At 44.6% G+C, this 27,893-nt stretch overlaps 1 protein-coding gene across 8 annotated transcripts in view; it reads right to left on the reverse strand.

Annotated features, from left to right (window-relative positions):
- Window positions 1-27,893, reverse strand: part of LOC146796197 (small nuclear ribonucleoprotein G-like) — a 195,217-nt gene that overhangs the window by 121,913 nt on the left and 45,411 nt on the right. For 2 of the 8 annotated variants that reach the window (XR_014969574.1, XR_014969575.1), the window contains exon 4: window positions 14,405-14,424. The exons of the other annotated variants lie outside the window; for them this stretch is intronic. The gene's annotated coding sequence lies outside the window, so the exon portion shown is untranslated. The remainder of the gene's footprint in view (window positions 1-14,404; window positions 14,425-27,893) is intronic. 8 annotated transcript variants of the gene reach the window in all.

Raw genomic sequence — 27,893 nt, forward strand, 5'->3', positions numbered from 1 at the left:
CTGGGGGTGTCTCTCAAAGGGGCGTGGCTTAAAAACACATACGCTAAAAATCTGTGCTCAGCATAGTGTGCAGCCCAACTTATATCTTGCTGTTTCTGTTGTTGCATCCAGATATATGACGGGACTGCAGCCAGGGTAATATGCTTAATGCTAAATACATACGCAGGGTAATATGCTGCATGTCTAAACACTTATGACGCCCCAAAGGCGAGACCTATTGGCTATGCAAATGCTTGTTTTAAAATCTAAGTTTCCCTCGTCGTCATATTTCGAATCCCTAAAACCCTGCCTCTCCACCCCACGCTCTTACCTGCATGGGCTGCATTTGTTCTAAGGGCTATTCGAAATACAGCCTTCGATAAAAAGGGCGTTTCCCTTGAAAGATATCTCTGACAAGAAGCAGACCTGCTGTCCAATAAAAATAAATTAGCTGTAAATTCCAGCCCTTGATCAATTTAATCCACCAGCTTCTGGAAATCCTTAATCAAAGATTGGATAATATAATTTTTATAGGTTGAAGCTCGCACCTCAAAGTTCAAAGCAGTGTTGGGCCTTTTGAGAGCCAAGTCCACCCTTTTATCTACAGGGTCAGACAGAGCAGCATCTTCAGAAATAATCATACCCTATGATGACAGCCCTGCCGTCGAAGAGTCCACTTTGACCACTGATGGAAATTATTTATCAATTTCCACCAGTGGGATCACTTTCTCAGGAAATTGGGCACAGTGTGTTAATCTACCTCGTTCCAAACACTTTCCAGCACCTTCCTGATAGCTACAAAGACTCCGGCTCCCTGCTTGATTCTGAAGAAAACAAATCCTGCTCCTCCTGCACTGGAGCTTCTGGGAAAGTTAAATTCTGTCTGAGGTTCTGCTAAACCTCCTTTAGGTACTTCTCTTGTACAGATATGCCCTTGACCTCTTCATCCTCCAAATCCTGGTCAAGGGCACAGGAGTGTGTCCTAGGGCACTTGGGAGACAAAGGACTTTCCCTTGCCTTGAAAGCAGCAGAGACCACGTGTTCCATTATCCTTTGAATGTCCCATGTTGTGGGAACCTGTAACATCCCTAGCTCCCCTCCAACAGAAATAGGCTCCTCCAGATTGCTTTTTTTCTCCTCTTTGTTTTTCTCCATTAATCCAGTTCAGCAGTATTGTGGCTATGCCCCTCAAATATCTGTAAGGACAGAGACAAAGGCCTGAATCAACCAGCCGCAACAAAGTAACTTTGTCACAAGTACTCTACCGAGCTAATAGTTGTATCCATTTGGTGGCTTTTAAACAGGACATGCTCCAGCATCTCCACCATTTTAAAGTCAGGCCGTGGCTCGCACTCATACAATTCCTCTTCCCAACTTCAAAACAAGCCTGGATCATCATGCCACACCGGGCGCATTAGGCCACGTTGCGGCACTAGAACATGCGCTAGGACCAAACATATATGCCATTATGGGTCCACTATAGCAGGACATCTGAAAACAGTGTAACTTACTAATTAAAGTGATTAGCTATAGCATATTCCACCGCTGAAACTATGAACTACTGTCGCCTTTAGCTTGTATACAGCCTTGCACTCCAGCGAAAAAAGGAAATAGGAAGTAAGAATCCATGGTTTTCACTCTTGTAGGACCATTGGGAAAGTGGCAGGAAGTGAAAGCCATCTTAGGTGTAGGATTGGTTTAATTGAGCTTGAGTAAACTTCTACGGGCAGAGGAGGGATGCTCAGTAAGTGACGACTGGGATATGGAAGATGGACGAGGAGGTAAAATGTGTGAGTAAAGATTAATTTAGAGGAAGGCAGAAATGGGACATCATCCAAAAAAATGTAGATGTCCTGTATGCCTTTCTTCTCAGTTCCCCCACTTCATTTAGAGATCAAGGGATCCCAATTTTCTCAAAGACAGAGGTGCAAGGTCTCTGCTGTTAGGACATCTCCTAGGGTAAACCTGGCACTGGTGAGAATGGTTTACCAGATGCCAGGCAAGTTCTTCATTGGATCACATAATAGCTGAGGTGGGAACCAGCACTCCTGTTTAGGAATCAGGGATTATTTTTCATCATCAACCTTTGGCACAGAGCAAGAGAGACAAAAAGGCAGAAAAAAAGCGAAAGGAGAACAAAGAGAAAGACAGGGAAATAATGATAAAAGGACAACAAAGGGATGAAAAAGAACCCTCATGACTGAGATAACAAGCATTGGTAAATGCATTCGGTTTCGCCTATGTGATTAATAATAAGCTGTTTTTTTGTTGTAAGTTGAAGCTTGCTGAGTAGTTTTACAATATAAGTTACAGAAAGTCTATTAAAGTATTATGACTTGTTTATGTACAAAAAGTCAATACATTGTTCTGTTGCAAGTGGTATAGTGCCGGTAAGTAATAGCAACAATTTGAAAAATGAAATAAAAGAGGGAAATAATAGAATTAATTGCTGTAACAGCAATGTTATGCGTTTAGAGGAGATCTGGCAAGTTTTGGGGCCCTGCCACTCCACCTGCTGCACCATACCAATCATGACCGTATTGCCTGCAAGGTAACTTCACTTGTGACTGCCTGTTTAGTAGTAAAATACTGCAATGTTTGGTGTTTAGCATGTGTAGAAGGCTGGCTTAGTATATGGTGCACACTTAAAGGAGTGATGTTCCTTGCACTAATCTAGTCAACCCTTATTGTGATTTTGATGGTCTTTGATAACTTTAGGCACTCAAAGTGGTAGCTGGGGAAAGTAGCCTTCAGGCCTATCCTGAAGGACTGTAAAGCAGCTTGTTTTACCACATTTAATCGACAGTGAAGATTAGATGAAAAAGAACCGCACAGTGTTTATAAAAAATAAGTCTATTTATTACACAACACAATCACTAACACATTGGTATACCTCCTGCCCGAAGATATCAACAATAAACATGAAAATACTAAAAAGAAATCAAGTAAGTAGCATAAATATACACTAGTCTCCAGGGGGCGACCAATCCATATAATAAAGAAGTGGAATGCGAACTGCAAGGGAGAATGGGACTTGGAACAGAACCCCCAAAGGAGCTGGGAGAACCAGCAACCACCCAAGATAAGTACCCAGGAACCCCAAGGAGGATGTGTGCAGAGTGGAAAAACAACCGCCGGCCCAATGTAAGTCTATGTTGAAGTTGCAGTTGACGTTTTATAGAAGAATGACTCTTCCCAGAAAACCCTGAAGAAACCCGTTGGAGGATGGAAGGTTTGAGAGCCACTCCACCCGTGGATGCCCGAGGAACCGCGTTACCTGCACCAGGAAAGCCAGGTGCTTAGGAGTGAAGTGACATCGGATCCTCCCTTAGACGACAATGGAAGACTTTGGAGAAAAGGCTTCTGGAGATGTTCATAAAGATGTCTGGTGGAATCCAAGGGTGTATTCTTGAAGAGGAGAACCCACAAGCAGAGGGGACAGAGTCTATGCCACTCAGAGGTGACCAGGAGGCACGGAAGCGTAATGCCCACCGTTGGCAGGGAGCTTAGGAGAGTTGACAAGGACCGTGTTGCTGCAGCTGAGGGGACCAGGCACCGCTGAGGAAGACCAAGAGCTGTGCATGAGCTGTCCCACACCGGATGTAGGTGTCTAGGTGGTTGGTGTCCGGCGGTAGCACCAACCAGCCTTGGTAGCTGCAATTGGTGTGGAACACGACAAGATACAATCGTTGGGACCAGCAAGGTCCAAGATACTTGTCATGTGCAAGAGAGTCAGAGCAGGCCCTGAGCAAGTAGGCAGAAGAAGACCCTCAAGAGGGCCCCTAGGCTGAAGGCACAGGAGTAGCAAGAGGACATCAGCCAGCTCACGAAAGATGGAGGCCCACGGTGCAAGGGATGCAGCGAGGACGCTGATCTTCAAGGGATGAGGTGCTGGAGGCTGGAGCTTCTTGTAGGTCAAAGATCTCTGGAGTGCTGAACCAACAAGCCTTGGCAGCGGCAAGCTGATGCGGCGCACTGGGGTTTGGTCCTAGCGGCTCCGACGAGGGATACTGTTCTCCAAATTGCAGGGAAGACAGGTCGGGCCTCTGGAGAGCCACAGAACCACTACCTGTGTTGCTGAGCCTCTGGAAGTCCGTAGGACGACAGGAGCAGCAGACCGGTCAGCTTTGTTGCAGTGCCTGCAGATGCAGGAGAGTGACCCCTTCACTCCAAGGGAGATTTCTTTGGATTTCCTTGATGCCCATAGGTCTTCTGGAGAACCTGAGCGAAGCAAAGACACAGATGAGGTAGATGACTTGAAGAACAGCGAGAACAGGAGCAGCAGGAGTCTTACTTGATGCAGTCTTGGTTCCAATCGGAGTCCAAGTGTCCAGACGGTCAAAGAGTGTCTTGGTTTCAGAGGTGAGTCTTGTTTCACGACACATCTAAAGACCCACCCACAGGGGTGCCCTTAAATACCCAAGGAAAGGGTTGGAGCGATTATGGGGTCCCTCCCAGAGGAGGGGTTGGACAGAGGGGAGGATACTCCCCTGTCCTTTGTCCAGTTTCACGCCAGAGTGAGAACCAAGGGTTCCTGAACTCGCTCAAACCGGAGTATACAAGCACAGCAGCAGGAGGGTAGAACAATGTCTGTGGTCGGCAGCAGCACTATCTGTAACCATGAGTACAGGGGGCTCCTCTAAGGGGCCCCAGTACATGGGTTCATACCTCCAACACCAGAATCGATGTTGGGGTATGATTCATACATTTTTTATAAAAAAACATGACCAAGTTCGGCGCAGCCTGGCTGAAGACGGCTGAAATGCCAGAAACCGGTCCTAGGAAGCTTGTTTCCGGTCCAGGGAAGACATGGCTTGGCAGTTCGGGCTGGACTGTTCCCATGAGGCACAGGGTCAGACTGATTTGCATATGGCCATGTCTGAACTGGGGTGGCAGAGTGGGCTAAAGAACGGTGATGGATCAAACCCAGATCTGTTGACTGGGTGTGAGTGTTTGATTGGTTCTGATGCTCCGTCCATCACCACCCCCTTTTGTACCGCTTTGTTCGCCATAAGTTGGCAGGGTATGCTCAGACGTGAGTCCCTTGCTCACTTTGCCACTGGATTCAAGCAAGCCTGGCTGAAGACGGCTGAAATGCCAGAAACCGGTCCTAGGAAGCTTGTTTCCGGTCCAGGGATGACATGGCTTGGCAGTTCGGGCTGGACTGTTCCCATGAGGCACAGGGTCAGACTGATTTGCATATGGCCATGTCTGAACTGGGGTGGCAGAGTGGGCTAAAGAACGGTGATGGATCAAACCCAGATCTGTTGACTGGGTGTGAGTGTTTGATTGGTTCTGATGCTCCGTCCATCACCACCCCCTTTTGTACCGTTCTTTAGCCCACTTTGCCACCCCAGTTCAGACATGGCCATATGCAAATCAGTCTGACCCTGTGCCTCATGGGAACAGTCCAGCCCGAACTGCCAAGCCATGTCTTCCCTGGACCGGAAACAAGCTTCCTAGGACCGGTTTCTGGCATTTCAGCCGTCTTCAGCCAGGCGTGCTTGAATCCAGTGGCAAAGTGAGCAAGGGACTCACGTCTGAGCATACCCTGCCAACTTATGGCGAACAAAGCAAATACCAAAGGAAATGATGGACGGAGTGTTGAACATTGCAAGCACTCACCCCCAGTCAACTGATCTGGGTTTAATCCATCACCGTTCTTTAGCCCACTCTGCCACCCCAGTTCAGACATGGCCATAAGCAAATCAGTCTGTCCCTGTGCCTCATGGGAACAGTCCAGACCGAACTGCCAAGCCATGTCTTCCCTGGACCGGAAACAAGCTTCCTAGGACCGGTTTCTGGCATTTCAGCCGTCTTCAGCCAGGCTTGCTTGAATCCAGTGGCAAAGTGAGCAAGGGACTCACGTCTGAGCATACCCTGCCAACTTATGGCGAACAAAGCAAAAACAAAGGTCCTAGGAAGCTTGTTTCCGGTCCAGGGAAGACATGGCTTGGCAGTTCGGGCTGGACTGTTCCCATGAGGCACAGGGTCAGACTGATTTGCATATGGCCATGTCTGAACTGGGGTGGCAGAGTGGGCTAAAGAATGGTGATGGATTAAACCCAGATCAGTTGACTGGGGATGAGTGCTTGCAATGTTCAACACTCCGTCCATCATTTACTTTGGTTTTTGCTTTGTTCGCAATAAGTTGGCAGGGTATGCTCAGACGCGAGTCCCTTGCTCACTTTGCCACTGGATTCAAGCAAGCCTGGCTGAAGACGGCTGAAATGCCAGAAACCGGTCCTAGGAAGCTTGTTTCCGGTCCAGGGAAGACATGGCTTGGCAGTTCGGGCTGGACTGTTCCCATGAGGCACAGGGTCAGACTGATTTGCATATGGCCATGTCTGAACTGGGGTGGCAGAGTGGGCTAAAGAATGGTGATGGATTAAACCCAGATCAGTTGACTGGGGGTGAGTGCTTGCAATGTTCAACACTCCGTCCATCATTTACTTTGGCTTTTACTCTACAACCTAGTCAGTTGGCAACGCTGCACTGGGAACCCACAGAAAAATATGGGCCACTGCACTTTTTTTAACCTCAATTACATGCTGTCCCCCTTCAATTGTGTGAGCTGGGCTTGCTGGGCTGGGAGTGCAGGTCTGCCACATTAGAAGTTATTTTGCTTCCTTCTCCAGAGAATAGTACTGCTTTGCGAAGCTCAGTTTGTTTCTTTGAAGAGTCTACTGTACCCACAGAAGCGGGGCAAGAGGGCTCAGCACTGCTGTCCTCATAGATCGCACACAGGCCAATCAGCCGAAGGTGAGCACCCAAAGCTTTCAGTTTACTGATGTGCAGTCCGGTGTGCCCTATGACTGTAGTTCTTAGACCTGAGCTGAAACAAGCCCTTAGCACCCACAGATGTCTCCCTCCCCATCATGCAAACCACAGGTACAGGCTCCCACATCTCAGCCTGAGACAAATAAAAATATAAAACTGACATTTTAAAGCATTGCACTTTAATGCCGCTAAGACCTAGCCTTTTTATTTATCACTCCTCTGCTGGGAATTTCACATAGGTCCTTATTTCTACCTTTAGTGACTCATTTTACTGCTTTTGTTGTAAAATGCATTGTTTGTTATGCATGCTTGAAATGTGTTGCACGCACAGTGGAGGTTACATCGTGTTTTAGGTTGGTGGGGTTTGCAGAATGCGTTGTGAGTTGAAGGGGTATCAGAGTTTGTGAGGGTTCAACTGGTTTGCAGATTTTGCAACCCCAACATAGTAAAACCACACACCTAAGAAAGTGTGTTTCAGGTGTCAGGGGCGGGAGACAGCGTTTACAACGCTGGCAATACCATGCAGGTTCATAACAAAGCGGTCGTTACAACGACCGCGTTGTTACCACGCGTGGCATTACATAGCAAGTCATTTCAACGACTTGCGCTAGGTGGCGTGCAACACCAGGGAATGTGTTGGATTTTGAATCCAAAATCTTCCCTGCTGTTGCGCTAACTGGAGTAGGAACAGTAATTTATACTATTCCTAAGTCCAGCGCGCCACCTAGCGCAAGTTGTTGAAATGACTTGCGATGTAATGCCACACGTGGTAACAACGCGGTTGTTGTAACGACCGTGTTGTTATCTACCGCGTGGTAACAGCACGTGTTGTAACATCATACATTCGTCAGGGGCTCTGCAGAGCCTGCCGTGGCCAGTGGGTTCGGAGCGTGTCAAAGGTCAGCAAGGTTTCCAAAGTGTGTCAGGTCAGGAGGGCTTGCAGTGTTTGCTATGAGCCAGCGAGTTTGCATAGTATCAGCGGTCAGTGGGCTTGCAGTGTGAGGGGTCACTGTGGCTTACGACATTGTGCTGTTTGCAGTGTGTCAGACGTCCCTGGCATTTACAGTGTTTGTCAGGAGTTGCTGGGGTTTGCAGTGTACTTTGGGATAGCGGCATTTGCAAAGTGTGTAAGTGGTCTTGAGGTTTGGAGTGTGTTAGGGGTCAGTGGGGTTTGAGGTGTATTTTGGATTAGAGGGATCTGCAGGATTTGTCGGGGGTGAAAAGACACACCCAAGGACACACTCATCAGAGGTGCTGGAAAGGTCCTCAGACATATGAGCCCTTTTGGTAGTCACAGCCTGCTCTGAAGACATGCACTAGCAAGAAAACAGGGAGCTGGTCCACAGCTCCAACAAAACATGGCCATTCTTGTCCTCATGATTGAAAAACAGGTTCTGTTGCACCTGTATACCGGATGCACAGCGATGAGAAAACTATAGACTGTTTCACCATGTACACTTAATAATTAACATAATCATTACTTGGACAAAAATTGAACAAACAATGGCATTTCTTGTAACAAAAAATATGCTCCTTTAATTGTTGAGCTTTATCGGTCATTAAAATCAAACATTGTTCATTTGATACGAAACTTAATGATGCAGTTCCAGATGAACATGTAAATTATCAATGTCAATTCTTCTTAAAAGAACATCAGCATAGAACTTAAAACAATGAAATTAACGGCGATTGTAGTAGTTGTTTTTGCCCAATGCATTTCGGGATTCTCAACGATCCCTTCTTCAGGGGATGAAATCGCAGTAATCCGTAGACTGGATGCTGAATGTATAACCTCTCAGTATAGAGAGCTATCGCCCGCACTCCTCTTAGTAAAGTACAGCAACTACTACAATCGCCGTTAATTTCATTGTTTTAAGTTCTCGCTACCACATCACGAAAAACACGCAGAGGTCAAGGAAGGAAGCGGCAAATCACTTCGCAGTGGAAAAACAGCTAACCACTCAAACCACAAGAAACAGCTGTTTTAGCCCGCGGCTTGTCATTTGTACCTACTAAAACCACTACCTCTCTACAAACACAGGGAGAATTTTTCAGATTCATGCGGATTCTCAGGTTAAAACATTTTTTCACTAATGTAATCACTTCGGATCAACAAATTGCTGACCCATCTCTACAGATTTTCAAACCAAAAAGTACGTTCATCCCCCCAGTTTCGCATAAATCTTTGGACACTTTTGAAACCCTCGTCAACAAGGACCTCCAAAAGTTATCATACCAACTCAAAAAACACGATAACTTATCCAGGCACGAGAGAAACATTGTACAAAGATTAGCTAACAACACAGCTATTACTATGCAACCAGCTGACAAAGGAGTAGCTATTGTGGTAATGGACACCGCATATTATCAATCTCAAGTATCTGCTCACGTTTCAGATACTAACATCTACTTGAGGCTCACACATGATCCCACTAGTCAGCTGCAAGGAATGCTCAACAACCTTCTAACGGAGGCATGCGACAATGATTGGATCAATGATTCCACGCGTCTTTTTCTTACAACTACTAACCCCCGTAGACCAAAAATATACATGCTTCCAAAAATACACAAGGATCCAACCAATCCACCATTTCGTCCTATCGTGTCTGGATGCGGGTCTTTTTTTGACCCGGTGGGCAAATTTCTAGACTTTTACTTGCAAAAGTCTGTACAACATTGGTGCACTTATCTCAAAGACACTACACATTTTCTTAAAAAATTAAGAGACACTCAGATCGACCCACAGATCAATATCTATTTATGTACCATCGACGTCACTGCTCTATATACTTCAATACCACATGCAGCAGGACTAGAAGCCAAAGAATGGGCACTTCTTCAAACGGACGATATAGACATTGAAAAGTTGTTTGTTCTCCAACTACTAAAATTCTGTCTTCATTACAGTTACTTTGAATGGCAACAACAATATTTCGTACGACTTACAGGAACATCTATGGGTTTTTCAGGAGCCCCAGCATACGCGAATATTTTCATGGCCCAATATGAACAGGAGAACATTATCTCTAATGACAACTGGTGGTCCAAAATTATCCTTTATTGCCGTTACATAGATGACATTTTCCTTGTCTGGAAGGACACTGAACTAACCTTTATATCCATGATTGAGTCCCTAAACAACATCAACCCACATATACAACTGACATACAATATTCATAAGGAAACCACCCACTTTCTTGATGTACAGGTCGTAAAAACAATGTTTAACCATTTTGAGTCATCAGTCTACCACAAACCTACTGACCGTAATAGTGTTTTGGCATACTTGAGTTTCCAACCAAGAAGTCTGATAATTTACCACTTTCTCAATTCATAAGGATCCGCAGAATTTGTTCAGATTCCCAAACCAGCATGTTGCATTTACAAGAGTCCAAACAACGATTCATATCACGTGGATACACTGAAGATACCCTCAACAACTGCCTGACTAAAGCAATGGCTAAACCTCGCATGGATCTACTCACACAGCAACCGCGACACACAGAACAACGGCTTGTATTTGTATCTAGATACTCTACCACATCACCAGCCATCAAGAATATTATTAATTCCCGATGGGAATTATTACAGCAGGAGAATGACTTCAATGGCCTGTTTCAAACCAAACCTTTATTTGCATACACTAGAGGACAAAACCTACGGACTTTATTAGCTACTCCGAACCCCTGCTCCAAACCATCTGATCACCAGGGCACCAAAAAATGTTCAGCTTGTACTCATTGCAACAATGTCATAATAGGGAATGTTTTAACACATCCAGTATCAGGTTTAAAAATCAAACTTAAACACACCAGTGACTGTAACTCATCTCATGTGATTTACTGCATTAAATATCCCTGTGGTAAAGCATATGTGGGAAAAACTGAACGCAAATTAAAAATTCGTATCACAGAACATAAAAGCAGAATCAGGAATAAAAACACCACCTCTAGTATAGCTATACACTGGAGTGAAGCCAAACATACGATATCACAACTACGTTTTCAAATTATTGAAAAAATGGTTGCACGCCCAGGTATTGATGTTTCTAAAACTTTATTGCGCAGAGAAATCTTTTGGATTCAACATCTACAAACTATGGCCCCTGTTGGTCTTAATGATCGTTTGGACATGTCCTGCTTTTTATAAATGACAGGTTTAGATATCTCTACTAAACTACACTTCTGGAGTTATTTTGTTTATATGTTTTTCCTTTCTTTCTACCCTGTTCTCCACCTTCGTCTCTACATGTTTTACATTACTTCTATCCCCAATCGTAATGCGGCTTTTTGTTCTCCTTTTTTTTGCGCACCTGGTGACTCTATGTATTACGGGCATCCATTATTATCTCTTCTTACGTTTTATTAAGTGTTTGTCACTTTATTCCTCTCTCCAATATGGCGCTGATAGTCGTTAGTCATTTCCCTGATCCAAAATGGCCCCACTAGTTGCTTTCCATACTTCGGACCTACTTCTATTTCTACTATTTTGAATTTCAACGCAGGTAGCCAGCAGAACTATTCTACCGCTTCCACGGTAACTTTTATTGTGATTGACCAGCGTTACACGTCTTTTCTTGAATTACTCAGTCTATCTGGTAAGCGCTCCTCCTGAGCATTTAATATTTTCAGTTGCACCGCATATGACCCGTTTAGCATATTCATTTTTTCATATCGGTTTATTTTCAGACAAACATTTCTTCCCTTTTCTTTGAGACGTGATCCACGAGGGGTGAGTCTCCCATTCATTTTTCTTGTATCTCGTTGGACGTATTCCTTTCTTAATTACAATATATTTACACTTTTTTTCCTTTACAGTTGTGTTTTTAGCTCGCGTCTGATTTATTACCTTCAACTTTTGTTTTTCGTCATCTTACGAGGAGGTGAGTTCACCTCTTCTCTCTCGGTTTATTCTCCCACCATCTGACTCTTGCCACGTATTCTTTGGTTCATTCGTACTGGTTTCTACATCTTTGACATCTCCGAAACCTACATTTTTCACACACCTATCAACTACATTCTATTTGGTGGCGTTTCACTCTATTTTCTACACTTTACACTTGTCAACTAACTTTCTTAGGCTATTACATTACCTGGACTCCATTACTTGGTTACTTATTTTCCGGCTACCATAGCATCTAAATCAAACCAAGTTCATTTTAACCTGTAAACTCACCAGTTGTACTTTGACTCATCTATCTATTTTGGTAGCGGACTGGTCTCTACAAATTAGGGTGTTATTGAGGTATCTAAGTGCCAATACAATTGTAATTGTAATGTATTCTACTTTATTTACAGATTGCCCCTGACGAAGGGACACGCCAGTCCCGAAATGCATCGGGCTTATTCTCATGTATTGTTTATTGACGATGTATATGACGCTTGCACTTGTTAAATATGCCATAAGAACTGAAAAAATGGCATGATCTCTCAATATAAATTGATTGTTTTGTACTACAATGATTGTATTTTTGAAAAATTGACACTAAATACATGTGTAAATGTATAAACCAGACTGGTTGAATTTGATTATTACATTGTTATTCAAAAGGATTGCATAAATACAGGGTGTTTTATTACCCTCAGGACTGTGCACATTGTAAACAACCTCACGGGTTAGTTTTCCTTATTTTTTCCTTACATTTGCTTGAATCGACAGCAAGCATTACACTGTAGCACCTACGTCATAAGTCTTTTTCTATTAACTAGTTTACTTCGAAAAATTAGGTGTGCGCTGCCCCACTCTTTCTATATTTCACACATACCTGTGTGCCATGTCCACAGACACTGCATGAGGTATAGGTAGGTCACCCATACTCCAGGCCTTACAGCCCTAAGGCAGGATGCACTATATTCCATGTGTGGTCACATCTGCATGTGCAGATATAACCCTACAATATCTAAGTCCATTCTTGGATATTGTAGGTGAGCAGGGAAGCAATGGAGAGCACATGGGCTGAACACTCGTTATTACAAGTTCCTAGCACCATGATGGCTTCACTTTACCCAGGGATGTTTGGTACTGAACATCTTGTCTTAATAAATCCACACTGATGCCAGTATCAGATTTATTAATAAATTTACACAGAGAGCACCTTAGAGACAAAAACCTACCAAACACTGGTGTGGTCTCTGACTAGTCTTAGCCACCAGACATGTTTCTGACCTCATGGGGTGAAAGCCTTCGTTCTCAGAGGTCCGGAACAATGCCTGCTCTGGGCAGAGGTGCTGCACACCTCCCTGAAGCCAGAATTGCATTCCAGGGCAGGAAGCTTCAAAGGCGCTGCCACCTTTGACATGCAACCTAAGCTACCCCAGATAGTGGAGGACGCCAACCCCCCTGTCTTGCTCCACACTTGGCAGGAGGACAGGCGGGAAAATTAGTCAGTTTAGGAGGTGTGCCTACATTCAGACAGCACCACCCCTTAGGTGGGGCAGGTGATGTGGACACTGCTTTTCTAATTCCTCCATGTTCAGATGGCAGGAATTAACCTATCAGGGATAGGGTAGTGCCCCTTTCCACAGAAAGTGGTCACTTATAGGGTGTAGACACCCTAAAGGCAAGTATCCCATTGGCTACTACCTGTCACTCCCTTTAATGCCCTTAGTTTAGTATTTAGGTAGCATCCTTGGAACCTGAACGTAGATTTGATTGATGCAAAGAAGACATGGACCAAGAAGAGCTGTTGACTTGAAGTCCTGCTGCAAAACTTTGGCGCAAAACTCTACCTGCTGCTCCCAGGACTCAACCATCATGGTGTGCCATCTCGTCCTTCAATTGTGAGGCCTCCAAGAACCCCAGAGCACCTCCAGCCCTTTGCCAATCACCAGAGAACACCCTTGGATAGAGAAAATACTTCCCTGCAGTCCACAGGTACTGAACACGCAGAGTCTGGTTAAAGACTTCCTGCTCCCCGGCGATTATGACGCAGTATACATACAAGAAGAGGTACATCATCTATGGAGGGTCAGATCTGTCTCCCCACCAAGTATGAAGACACCAGGACCTACCGGACCCATGCTGTACCAATACTCAGGGCACCGAACACCCTGCACCCTGCAACCTACACCGAGGCAAGAGTCCAATCTGGACTCCAACTGCCCAGGAAGCAAAACGGTTGAGGGACATTGAGACCCATGAGACCCACTTTGTGAGTGGCCCAGCTGTCCTGGCATCGTCCCTGCAGCCTGCCTGCCCCTGACTGCGAAGACATCTTGACGCACGCCACCCGGCTGACCTATATGCTCTGCACCCAGCCTGCCTGGCCTGGGCGCTGATGAACCAGCTGTGCTCCCATGGTCCCGAGGCCCTTACGTCCTGCTCCCTCGAGTGAGGCCCTTTAGACTTGCCTTTAAGTCCCCTTTTGCACTGTGTTTTTTGGTGACCCCCTTCTCTGTAGCCGCCTGCTTCCAATGACCTCAGCACCTTGCTCCCGATTGAATCCAGGACGCTGCCAACAATTCTCTGGTGGAACATTGGACCTGGCCCCGCTACTTATCTAAATCCAGAAGGTAAACTTGGAGATCAAACGGTAAGATTGTATATGCATTTTCCTATTTTTTCCCATAGACTTCAATGGTGAGTAATTGCGCACAAGAATGTTATTTAACAAACTTTGAAAATTCATATTTTAAAATGTACTTACCTTAAAACAAAGTTCTTGGTCTGAAAAAATATATGAAAATCAATGTTATTTTTTCAACCTGGTCTCTGCTTTATTCTTGAGCGTGTGTATAATTTATTGCCACTGTGAGTACAACAAATACTTAGCACTACCCTTAGCACTGCTCGTCCATACTACCACAAATAGAGCATTAGTATAATCTACTTTTGCCTCTGTATACCAATCTGGGATACACTTGACTCTCTGCACAGTGTACTTCGTTTTAGTGCACTATATAGAGAGCCAGCTTCCAACACCATCTGACAACCTACACCACCCGCAATTAACTGGGTCTCATTTCCGACACTGTGGAGTGCATCTGGTATAAAAATCACTTGAAAGAGACACTTTCCAGAGACCTTTGAACTTGGCGCACTGTTCTTTTTTTTTTTTTAACACTTTATTTTTCCAATAAAGAATAAAAGTCACAAAGCATTGCAAATAATCACTTAACAATCAGAGCAAATCGTTCCTGACAGTTTCTTTACAATAGTGGTTACAATAGCAGTCTGTACAGTGGTCTAGTATAGTACTTCGGCCTAACCCCAGAACGTCCCCCCCATCCCCACCCACACTCCCATTCCCAGTGAATAGACATCATGGCCAGCAGTGCCCCCCCCCCCCAAGTACAGCCAATCAACTGCGACTCACCCAGATCCTGATGCGCAGAAAAGAAACTCCGGGAACTTGGCGCACTGTTCAAGAGGTATCAGGGCAGCCAGTAAGAGCTGCTGAGAGCTCTTGGAGATTGCAGGTATCTGCTCCAGAGTGTCTACATTGTGACCTCTCATGACCCTATGTAGAAGTTACATTTTCCTGTTTTTTCACAGCTGAAGAGAGATAGGTAGAGAGAGGGAGAACTGGGCTGCTGTTCGGCTAGAGATCTACCAGGTTCACAATACCAAGTTTAGAGGGTCACAGGGAGATGATAAGGATAATTTGAGGTTGTAGGAAAGTGCCTCTTTTTGCATGGTTACCCCCTACTTTTTGCCTTACACATGATGCACTTTGACTTGGTGTGCCCTGGGTCCCTGTCAATCAGGTTCCCAGGGCCTGTGTTCTTACCCAAATCGGTACCTTTGTGCCCACAACTGGCACAACTCTGGCCACTGGTAAGCCCCTTGTAAAAGGTACCATGGGTACCAAGGGCACTGTGACCAGGGAAGGCCTCTAAGGGCTGCGGCACCTATTGTGCCACCCTTAGGGGCCCTGTACCTTAACACACTACCATTGCAGGCTGCAGATTTTGGTGCAGAGAAAGCGAAGAGCCGACATAGCACACAGCCCTGGTGTGGTTCCTGAATGGCTGCCCACCATTTGCCACCACCAGACAGGTTTCTGGACCACTGTGTAGAGAGCCTCCACTCTCTGAGTCCAGAAACAAAGCCCATCCTGGGCAGAGGTGTCATGCCTCCGCCACAGGATGGCCTGCCGCCTTTGTAAGCTGTCCCTGCCTTTTGCTGCCCCCAGCAACTGTCTCCCACCGATTTTGGCCCCCACTTTGGGCGGGAGAATCAGCAGGAAAACCGAGTTAGGAGGAGAGTTGCAAATACCTTTGCCAACCCCTTCCCTCAGGTGGGGGAGGCGAGGTGAAGCACACATCTCAGTCCCCTCCATCTTGAAGATGAGAGGTCCCAATTATATAGGAAGAGGCTTATGCCCCCACCCACTTGAGGGTGGCGTAATAGGGGGTGAATTTACCCCAAGGAAGAGACCTATTGGTCCCAAACTGCACACCCCAGTAAACGCCCCTAAATTTAGTATTTAGAGGCAACCCATACCTAGCCTCCTCAGATTCAAAGAAGAAGGACCAAAGAGCTGTGCGGACCCAGGAAGAAGAGGACACCAACTGATTTGGCCCCAGCCCTACCCGCCTGTCCCAACTTCGACCTGCCTACAGCCGAACTCCGGCGTGTCCAGCAGCCATCAGCCCCCCAGAGCCTGAAGGACCTGCCCTACACCCATCCTAAAGACTTTGCCTCCAGTTGCTCAACAAAGACTCACTCACAGAATCCGGATCTAGGCGGCTCCCACATTTGCACCACCCTGCTCCCCATGCCCACGGCCCAAGTTTGTGTGGCCCAACACCACGAGGAGGTCTCACCTGCGATCCTGACCTGGGATCTGGTAATACCTGACCTCCCACAAGCTTCAAGCCGACGCTTGCAGCCTCAACCTGAAGGGTCCCCCCCGACCACGACCAGAGCTGGTAAGAAGACCAGACGCCAAAAGACACCACTGGACCCGACGCCCCACGGCCTTGGGTGGCCCAACCAATGGTGTCCCCAAGAACCCAACTTACCTCTCCAGCCGGTGGTCGCCTTCAGGAGGTCTCCCTTACCGAGCCTGCAGCATATTTTCCGAACCAGAGATCTCCATTGAAATCCACAGGGTCCCTGACATCTCCTTGGCACTTTGTACCCGGCCGCCCATGTGCTTTGCTCCCACAGCCAAGTAGCCTGCTCGCAATCAGTCCCTGACAGACTACCCCAATTAGCCCAATTGGCCAACACTGGGCCCCTGCACTCTGTACCCAACCACCCTATTGCTGCTGGTGGTGCAATTTGAGTGCCCAACTGGACCTTAGGGAACCTTGGTCCTAACCCCAAAACTCCTACTCATAAGTTGTTTACTTGCTTAAGAACCGTTAAAACTCCTTTTCCCATAGGAACCAATGTTACGAGTTTTATTCCTAAAAATTGTGTTGACCTACTGTTCTGTATGAAAAGAAAGTAACTGTATTTTAACTTAAGAATTGTCATACTTACCTGTAAGTGACAACCTCCAGTGTGTGATATCTTGGCATACCACTTCTAGTACTGAAAGTAACTGAAAAGTAATCCAATAGTAACCAAATGTAATCTGACTGTATTTTAAACTGTTTTAAAAGTAATACAAACCTGTAAACAATTCCAATAAAATCTGCAATTGCATTTCTGCGTACAGCTTTGCATTTGAAAGTATTTCTTACTTGCCCGTGACAAGTCCTGCTTGGTTCCACAAAATAAAATATAAGTATACCTCTTTATACTCACCTAATTGGTCTGGATTCAGTTTGAGTGTGTGCCATGAGCCTTGATTGAGTGAATACAATAAATGCTTAACACACCCTCCTGATAGGCCTAACTGCTTGCCCACACGACCACAAAGAGAGCTGTGAGTACTTGTCTAATTTAGCCTCTGCTATACCTCTGGAGACTCCCTGAACTCTGTGCACACTATACCTTACTTTGATATAGTATATACAGAGCCAGCTTCCTACAGAAGTCACTTCTTGAAGAAGAAAAAACTTCTGACAGATATTTCCACAAAAGGTGTCAATTTTTGTATATTTTGCTCCTTCTAGTGTTCATTGTTATGTTGCAGTTAAGGTATTTGGTCTTTGCTGTGGCAGCGCCATAGATAATTTAAAGTTTGTGCTTGGGTTTGGTGTTTCGTGTTGTTGTATTGCCAACATCTTTTCACATGTGTATTGCATTTCAGACCTTTGGAGTGCTTAAGTGTATTGAAACCAAGAATATTTGATAGGAACTGGAACTCAGGGTTACTATGCATTACCAAGGATTGCAAATTCTGCATCCTATGTTCTAATATTCCCTGACATGTGGCATCCTGCCCATGACAGCAAGAGAGTTATCCCATGTGCTTACATCCTATCTTGCTACTATTTTAAAGATATTGTAAGCTAATAAATACAGTACAAACAGAGCAATTGATAAACAAATACTTTATTATGCTGTGACCAATTCAATCCGGCCCAGTATGTTTTAGAATTTCCAGTTGCCATTGATTGTCCCAAAAAATGTAACACAAAATTCTACATTCTGCCAGGTTTACTGCCTAAATATGCATTATAATTCAAAATGTAAGTGTTAAATTCCTCTCCCAATGAGTAATTTTAACATGGGCTATGAAGATTGCTCTGCCCCCCATTATTCAAAATATTAGCCCCTCAAAGTTTGGGTCTCGTTGTGTTCTTGACAAGCCCTAAGCTGAGAAAACACATAGGCTATTGTTGAACATCTTAAAATGTCCAACCAACTATCATTAAATCAAAACAAATTTACCCATTACACTACCCTCATGCAAAAGGGCTGTTAAGATCTTTGTATTCAGTTTATTTGGGCCATCATGTACTAAAATTCCAAAAGGGAAATTGTAAACTGCAACCAATTAAAAATCGGAATTTTCAATTTCTTATTTGAAATTGACTTACATCGATTAGGTGGAAGTGGTTGCAATTTGCGCACCGACTTCTACTGAATCCATTGGTATTTTGAAAACTGCCTATGTATTAATAGGTGGATTTACAAAATACTGAATCGTAGTGGGCATCAATTCGACCTAGCTCATTAATATGGATGAGGCGGGTCGCAAATTGCGACCCACTGAGGTTGGCTAGGGTCACAGGCATGGTGAAAATTGGATGCATTTAAAGCAAAAAATGAAAAATTAAACAAACCATTTTTAGGAGTAGACAAAGTTCTACTTCCTACTCCTAAAAACATTTTTGTCAACACTCACAAAGGGGAAGGTGGCCCCTTGGGGACCCCTTCCCATTTGCAAATAGCTTACCATCTCCTTTGATTTGGTGGGAACATATTAATGTTTTTCCACCAGATTGCGGTCGCAGAACATTAATACATAACTTAAGGAATCAGTATTTCGAATGAATGCCCTTAACATGCCCCTTCCAAATAAATACCAACTCAGTATTTAATTGCAAACACAATTTGCCAATCAGTAAGGTGCTACCGAATAGCAATTTGGGGTTTGTACATTAAAAAATGTCATTTTGTGGTCGCGGATACCAAGATTTTACTAATTGGAGTATTTGTAAACGTAAAATACCTTGTAGGGGAGGGCCCTATTCCTTGAGTAGTCCTACGAGTCGTGCATTCTACTGCGCCAATGAACTATTTGGTATATGTTGCGTTCAAAATCGAATGAAAACCAAATCTTAGAATGTGACAGACATTTTTCTACTTTCCGGATCAAGTCATGTTTAAACTGGTTTTATAAATGACAATAAAACCTTATTGAAAAAAAAAAGTCATGTTTAAACTGGTTTTATAAATGACAATAAAACCTTATTGAAAAAAAGTCATGTTTAAACTGGTTTTATAAATGACAATAAAACCTTATTGAAAAAAAAAGTCATGTTTAAACTGGTTTTATAAATGACAATAAAATCTTATTGAAAAAAAAAGTCATGTTTTAAACTGACACAAGCTTTAGATTTTGACACTATTATTGCTAACAGTCGGCTGTCCCCCACTGTGCACCCCGACAGATTCGGCGGGTGCCTTAATCTTAGGGTAAAACCCCTTGCTAAAGAGATGCGTGTGAAATGCAGATAATGATGAGAACTGAATCGTTTCTTCTGCACCAAGTTTAAACGGTTCATCGCGCTTCTTACTTTCACAATGTCTATTCTTCCGCCTAAATGTGTGCTTTTTGTGCATCTCTTTCCAGGCCTCGTAGCTTGATCTTTTTTGAGACTTCAGCTTCTCGTCTCCTTTGCTTCCAACTCTGCTCCTGCCCAGGCCCAGTTCCAGGCACCGGGCCAGAATCCCAGGAATCAAACACAGGCTTTGGCGCCATGAATCATGGTGACTTCAGTAGGAAAAAAGCCCCTTCTGGGCAGGAAGCCTTGGACCAATTATGGACTTGGCAGTCCCTATTCCATCTGCAGGTCGCCAGCACCGAGGTGGCAGCACATAAAAGGAACCGCGATTTAGTTCCCGCAAGGCCTTTTCACCCTCACTCTTCCAACCTTTAATAACCCTGGGAAGACCTGCTGAAGCCATCCGAGCTAAAGGGCGCCAGTTCTACATTTCCCAGGATTCTTTGCAACACAGTGCACATGGAATGTAAAATGTGGATCACTTTCATTGCATTGAGCTCTGCACTGGATGGAGACCGCTGCAAACAAAACTGCGTCTTGCCAATAAATTACAGGTGTTCCTGCACCCCAACTCACTGGTGAGCATTGTATCGACTTCAGAAGAGCCAATCAGAACATTGGGCTAGGAGCTTACCGACAGAGTGTAGTTGGCAAGTGTTTGGATGTGGTTGACAGCGACACTCGTTTGTTGATTGATTTTTCATCATCAGACTCTGACACAGAGAAAGTGTAGGCGCGGGCTGCCACGAACGTTTAGACACCCCGAAATTCACCGCAACCAGAATGCCCAATTTTGCTGATTCGGAGCTGGTGTGAAATCCTGAATTTCATGAGGCAATGCGTTCCCGTGATAAAGCACATCCCAAAGCATTTTTATAACTATGTTGTGTACAATATGCTTGTCATGTTTTGTATCATTATAAACTTAAAATCAAAATAAAATAAAAAAAATTTAAAAAAAACAAAGCTTTAAAAATGCAGGAAAATAGTCAATTAAGTAAATGGGCCCATTCAATAACTCAATTCTAGATCAATTGGAAAGTTAAAGGATTTTGTTACAAAATTCAAAGAATCAAGACATAATGTGTTTTAACATTGATATATACGGAGAACAGAAAACACTGCTTTAATATTGTCAATTGCCAAATGTCGGTATTATCGCTTGCTAAATTTGTTTAAACTACACCAGTTTTTATTGAGAGTAATGTCGTGATGTTAACAATGTCATATAGAATTACTATTGTACTTTTTTTATGTAAACGCAAATAAAGGGATTACTTACAAAGAATCAATGTTATGACGGCTTTCAGTGAAAAGGGTAATGAAGAGGTATGCAAAATCAGAAATTATTCGAAGTCCCGAATGGGCAGCAACATCAGGAGAGTACCAGTAGCATCCTTAGTAGAACAGGAAAGTTTTCTGGCTCACCCTCAAAATCGAAGGTTTTTATATCTTATTTTTGCATATGAAATTAACAGAACTGTGGAATCACTGTGGCATTGGCTAATGTATCATTTCATCGGCAAACCAGAGCAAAATAAGTTTTAAACATCATAAGTGCCTAAACATATAAGCTCTAACCCGCTACATGATTAATAATTATATGTCAGGACCGGAGGCTCAGATTATACTTGACTTTCTTTACTGTTTTTCTCACCGCAGACATTAAACACACTACATCACCCAGTAGGCATGTGTAAGAACTAAAAACACATGACACAAAACTGTCCAATCATAACTTCCATAACCATAAAAAACAGTCTGAATCTAGTCCTTCCTCCTCTTTCTTTGCTGCTCACTGCAGCTCAGCTAAGGACCATTTCTTACCTTCACAGAACTAATATCAAATTCATTATAATTGGTTTGCCTTTTAAATGGATTACTAATGCTTACCTTTCATTTTATATTCAGCTCTCCGCTATTGGAGCATTTCTTTTGTCGAATTCTTAATTCTGAGAGTAGTATTGCCCCATAGGCAGCGGGCAGGCAGCCTGCAGCTATCCTGCCTCCTTCGCCATCAAGCGTACCTAGAGTGTCTCAAGTTCATTATAGCAGACTTGGCCCCTTCCCAGTTAGCGCTCCACACTGGCAGTTCCAATCCGATTTTGACCTGCGAGTATTCCAGTCAGAGGAGCGCGGCAACCATTTTGTGAACTATTGGGCTGGCTTCCTCGCTCACAACTGCATGTGTAACGCATCTCGTGCTCCATTTCGGGCAATGAAACTGTTTGGGACACATTCCTGTAATATTTTGTAAATTCCTGTAAAGATTTTGTTAATTCCCTTGGGCATTCATCCCAATAACCAATCCCCCACCCCCACATTGACAGGACAGCTAATCAGGTTCTTTTCTTCACGCTGTAACCTATGGGAAGAAGATGGATAGTACACCAAAACATTATGACAGAAGACCACGGACATGTTAGACAGTACTCTGAGTCAGAAGGCCTAATTTAGATCTCGGCAGATGGGTTACTCTGTCACAACGGTGATGGATATCCCGTCACCCGAAATATAAATCCCATGATATCTTATGGGATTTATAATTTGATGGACGGTACATCCGGCACCATCGTGACGGAGTAACCCATCCGCCGAGATCTAAATCAGGCCCAGAGTCATTTGAGATGGACCCTGAAATGAAGCACACAATAGACAAAGAGATCTCTATATCTTTAGACCCAGCATGGGCGAGAGTCCTGCAGAAGCTATTGGATCCTCTTTCCACTACCCCAAGGGCTCGCATTGTTGTCCAGCACAGACGCTCCTTATTGACTCAGGTAGCCCCCCTCCCCACTAAGGAGCCAGAACCAGTAATTAGGAACTTCTGATAAGATGGAACACTTTGCTAGCTGCGCCGAATCATCCACCTCTCCCAGCTAGATCTGGAGTCTGAGGAAGTGCCTGGTCCTAGTGGTCTTTTCTCTCCTGTCAAAGTAACACCTCCTTCTGTAGCCACACAGGACAGAGGAGACACAAATTGTCCCTTGCTTAATGACTCTGACATAGAGTCCAAGAGATCGAGGGATTGGCATCCCTCTGGAGGGCACAGCAAGAAACCAAGGAGAGACCATGATAAACCCTACAAAGACCGGGATCAACACCCTGACCTGTTTGAATCCGAAGATACTGTTCCAATTGAGGGGTGCAATTCGTCGCCCACAATACAAAAGGGGAGGAAAATAGCAGAGAGGAAAGAGAGGGATATGTAAGTAGTCCTAGGTTCTTTAAGACCCACTAGTTAGAGGGAAGAGCAAGTCTTGTCTCTTGATGCCCTCACACACCCCGAAGGATGTCATGCTTCATCATCGGGCATTTTGCTCCTCGTCGGGTCAGTGCTGCAATGCCCCATGGGTCCCCCAAAGGGTCGCTTTAGCGGAGATCTTTTGAGACAAAAACGCCATAAGGTACATGCGGGTGTGTGGAGTGGGTCCTCTTGGAGGGTGGTGTGCTGCGTGCAACGTGAATGAAAACTGTCTAAGGGTTGCCAGAGTTATGATTTTTAATGAAGGGGTACCCTTGACAGAGTAAAAAACAAGGTTAGGGGTTACCTCAGTCGGCTTAATGAGCCCCAGGTAACTACAATGTAGAAGAGGTACTCCACCCACCTCCACCCATCTCAAAAGATCTCCGCTAAAGCGACCCTTCGGGGGACCCGTGGGGCATTGCAGCGCCGGCCCGACGAGGAGCAAAATGCCCGATGATGAAGCATGACATCCCTCGGGTTGTGTGAGGGCATCAAGAGACAAGACTTACTCTTCTCTCTCCCTAGTGGGTCTTAAAGAACCTAGGGCTACTTACATATCCCTCTCTTTCCTCTCTGCTATTTTCCTCCCATTTTGTATTGAGTGGACGATGAATTGCACCCCTCAATTGGAACAGTGCCCGACTTTTTGATTGAAACGATTCACATTAGGAGCACGGGCACTGGACCTATAACTGCTCCAGTCCCCCCTCTTCTTGCATTTATACATAAATCCGAAGACATACATCACCCACGTTCCTCAGAATCGGAACCTACTCCCATCCCAAGGTGGCTACCTACTTGAAACAACATCTAGACAACCCCTTGATAGGGAGGTCAGGAACAGGGTGCAGGCAGAGAGCCCCAGACCATCTATTGAGAGGAAAGTGGCCATGATGCCAGAACTAGGCGCCACTATGGTTACCTCTCTAGGTAAATTTATCAAGTACCCCAAACTTGGCATTGACCGTTCCTGGCGAGGTTGTCAGGACAAGTTTTTAGACCTGTCAGGACCCCTGACAAAGATAATGGAACTGCCTGAGACAGCTAAGGACTCAGCGGATCCTATTGATCCTGACATTTTATCAGGCTGTGTGCAAAGAGGTATTTGCATGTTAGGGATGCACATTGTGACTTGTCCACAGAGTGCAGACATTCTATCCTCCTAAGACTTGATCCAAAATTGGGGAACTAGTGACTTCAGAGGCAGGCCTTGAAGCCAAGGTATCAGGAGGCATTTGACAAAGATCTGTCAAAATTTGTCCATGCCTTCATGGCTTTAGACAAGGCCCATTACTCACTCAAGAGAGTATTCAACTCTGGGCCTGGTTGTGGACGCTTGTCTGGCAATTTTTACTCCTACAGTCCCCGAGGAGCACAGGGCCTAAACAGAGCCTAATGATCAGACTAGAAGGGTTACACCACCTTCTTTCCTTCCAGAAACAAGTACCAGATAGGACGTCCAGGAAAAGCTTCAGGCCGGGGAACCCTAAACGTGGGAGGTAAGGAATCAGTATTCTTCCCTAACAAACCTAGGGGGCAGGACTGCAGAGGGCCTGCCCAGGTGGAGAGAAATCGCAATGAATGTATGGGTTCTCCAAACAGAACTGGGATTTCACATACAGTTTTGGGGTACCCCCGGCATCCCATACGGCAGACATCAATATCCTTTTCACAGGTCATCTCAGATCTGATAGATCTGGCGATTCGGAACTTGAAAGCCAAAGGTGTCATAGAAGAATCCTTTTTACACCCAAGAGGGTTCCTAAGCAATCTTTTTGTGGGCAAAAAAAACGAGAAGGGAGTGAGACTGGTCATAAGTTTAAGAACATTCAATGGAGGGCTGGTTTGCAGGCATTACAAGATGGAGTGAATCCATCATCTGAGGGACCTTTACAGACAGAGCGACTGGATGGCTTGCGTGGATCTGAAAGACACCTATCTGACAATTCTAATTCTTCCCCCTCATAGGCGTTTTCTCAAGTTCATTTGGAAACATCAGGTATGGGAATTCGAGCTTCTACACTTCGGCCTTTCATCCATTCAATGGTGTTTTTCCAAGCTTCTAAAGCTGGTGGTTGCATGGCTGCGATCTCAAGGTTAAAGGCTCGTAGTCTATTTAGACGATCTCATTCTTATGGCAAACAGCACGCACATCTTCAACAGGCGCAAATGGCAGTGTGCCTGTTGGGGAACTTAGGCTTCATCATACACAGAGAAATCAAACCTACATCGTAAACAACACATAGAGTTCTTGAGGTTTACCACAGACTCCCAAAGCAAAATCATTGAAGTTACCCTTCAACAAGATGTCATCCATCGTAGGGAGCTCATGAGCATGATTAGGGTATCAACAGTATCAATTCGCTTGAGTGCCAGGATAGTAGGGCTCCGATCATTCTTGATGCATGTGATATTCCCAGACCCCTCCATTACAGGCCCCTTCAATGTCTAAAGATCTAGCACATTCAGAAAGGATTGTTATACTTGGACAAGATCCCTCTGTCCCACGGGGCCAGGACCGAAGTGATATGGTGGCTGAATCACATGGAGGCGTTGAATGGCAGGGCAATATTCGGATCATCGCCAGACATGGTGGGGCTTGGGAACTCACTGCTGAGTTATCTCCACTGGCAAACAATGGTCTCAACTAGAGTTAGCCCTAAACATCAGCTGCTTGGAACATCAGACGGGTTCCTTCGCCATCAAGAGCTTGGAGAAAGGCAGTGTCAGATGTTCAGTCCTTCTGAACATAGATGTCTCGGCTATACAGTACGTCAACAACCGGAGGGGCACCACGTCAAAGATGCTGACAGAGATCACTAAAGATTTCTGGAACTACTGCAAATGGGGATCAGTTTAACAGCAATTCATCTGCCAGGGCAGGACAATGCTATGACGGACTGAAATTTACGGTTGCTAAAGGATTCTGCGACTGGCAATTTCCCCCACTGGTATTTCAGCAACTGTCTCTCAGATGGAAATCACCGAACAGGGACTTATTTGCATCCAGACTGAATGCTCATGTCCACAATACTTCAGCTGGATACTGGACCTAGGGGCAGCTCAGTTGGATGCATTTCTGCAAGACTGGAATAATAGAGAGGGGTTCTCAACTATGCATTTCCCCCTCAGCCAGAGTAACGAATCGGATCAGGGAGCAACAGGTGGAGATGATTCTGGTGACTCAGATGTGGAAATCTCAAATTTGTTTCCCTCTTCGTCTGGAGGTAATGCAACCTTCTCATCATGATTTCATCTCACCCACAGATCTTTTGGGAACCCAGTCGGGAACCTCTTCCGATTATAATGGACAACCTTAAGTCTCTCATGGCATGGCGCATTTCAGGCAATGCTGAAACATGCTAGGACTCTAACTGGAAGCTACATTCTTCATACAACAGTGACGGGCAACAAGATCTCACAAGAGGTACAAATCGGTGTGGACAGCTTGGTCAAGTAGGTGCGTGGAGAGACAAGTAGATCCTTCGGGGGCAGACATTGTCCTGACATGCTCCAATAGCAAACAACTTGATTGGTTCACATCCCCAAGTCTGCAAGCTAATGAGGGGTATTAGGTTGTCTCATCCTCCGGCACCAAAATATTGCAAGACATGGGATGCCAACTTGGTTTTGAGGTTTTTCACCTGTTGCTAGACAATCCAGGCTTGTCTCAGAAACAACGTTTTGCCAAAGTAGCTGTGCTTTTGTATCTCATTTCTTGCAAAAGTGTATTGGACGTGCAAGCTTTGGACCGACCGAAGAGATCTTTTACCCCTGAAACATACAAAATCCAACACTTGCACAGTTTGGTATCCTTCATTCCCAGAAAGTGTTTCCAGAGAGCTGAGACCTTGATGAGTTTCTCAGATATTAATTTCTTTAACAAATCCTATAATGCAGTATCATCACCCACATTAGCTAGATGGTGCAGTGCACTTAGTGAGGCAAGAGACAGGAATTGACACTAAACTAGAAGTGCAATGTCTTCCAAAGCTACGATACTTGGGGCCAGACTTGAACAAATCCTGATGGCAGCTGACTGGGCCTCGGATTCTACCTTCCACCCAAATCAATTTCTGAAATGGCTACGTAAGATTAAAACAAGCATAATTTGTTCCTCTTTCGCCGACATAGAATGTAAAATTTACTAGCAATTGTGATGGAAAGTTTCACTTCTGTTAAGGACACTGAGGCGAGGATTATCCCTCCAGAAAGGGAGCATCTTTCTAAACCCATCCATCAGTTTGTGGTTATTTGGTTCAACTGAATAACTGGAGTGTAATATTGTACATAATGATATGTTTTAGTCTCTCAAGTGCAACCTATGGTTATTTAATTTGTATTAGACACACTTGTTTGGACACAGTGTCGTACATATGTTGGTTAAATGCAATTTTAGCATACGTTTGTCTCGACAGATGAATCTTTAAACTGTTATTTTTTCTTTTCAGTTTCAAGGAAGAAAGGATAAAACCCGAACTCTGAAAAAGTTTTGTGCAAGGGCCCTCAGAAGAACTCCGGTTGAGTGCAGCTTCCTTGAGCAATGCAAGAAGAGGAAGGACTATGTTCAGATTGTTTTGTATGGTTGCAGAGGTTATGATTGGACAATTTTGTGAGAAAAACACTATACAAACAGTAAACAAAAACCGTAAAGAAAATCAAGCATAATCCTTGCCCCTTATCCTTAATAGAATTGAAACTTTCTACATTTTTTCAGTCTATCCCATCTACGCTAATGCCATCCAGAGATTCTAAAACAAACTTGATACATGAACAATAGCATATTGTATGAATGAATAGGGCACAGTGAACCAGCA

The sequence above is a fragment of the Triturus cristatus genome, chromosome 10 (assembly GCF_964204655.1).
Source record: "Triturus cristatus chromosome 10, aTriCri1.1, whole genome shotgun sequence".
Taxonomy (NCBI): domain Eukaryota; kingdom Metazoa; phylum Chordata; class Amphibia; order Caudata; family Salamandridae; genus Triturus; species Triturus cristatus.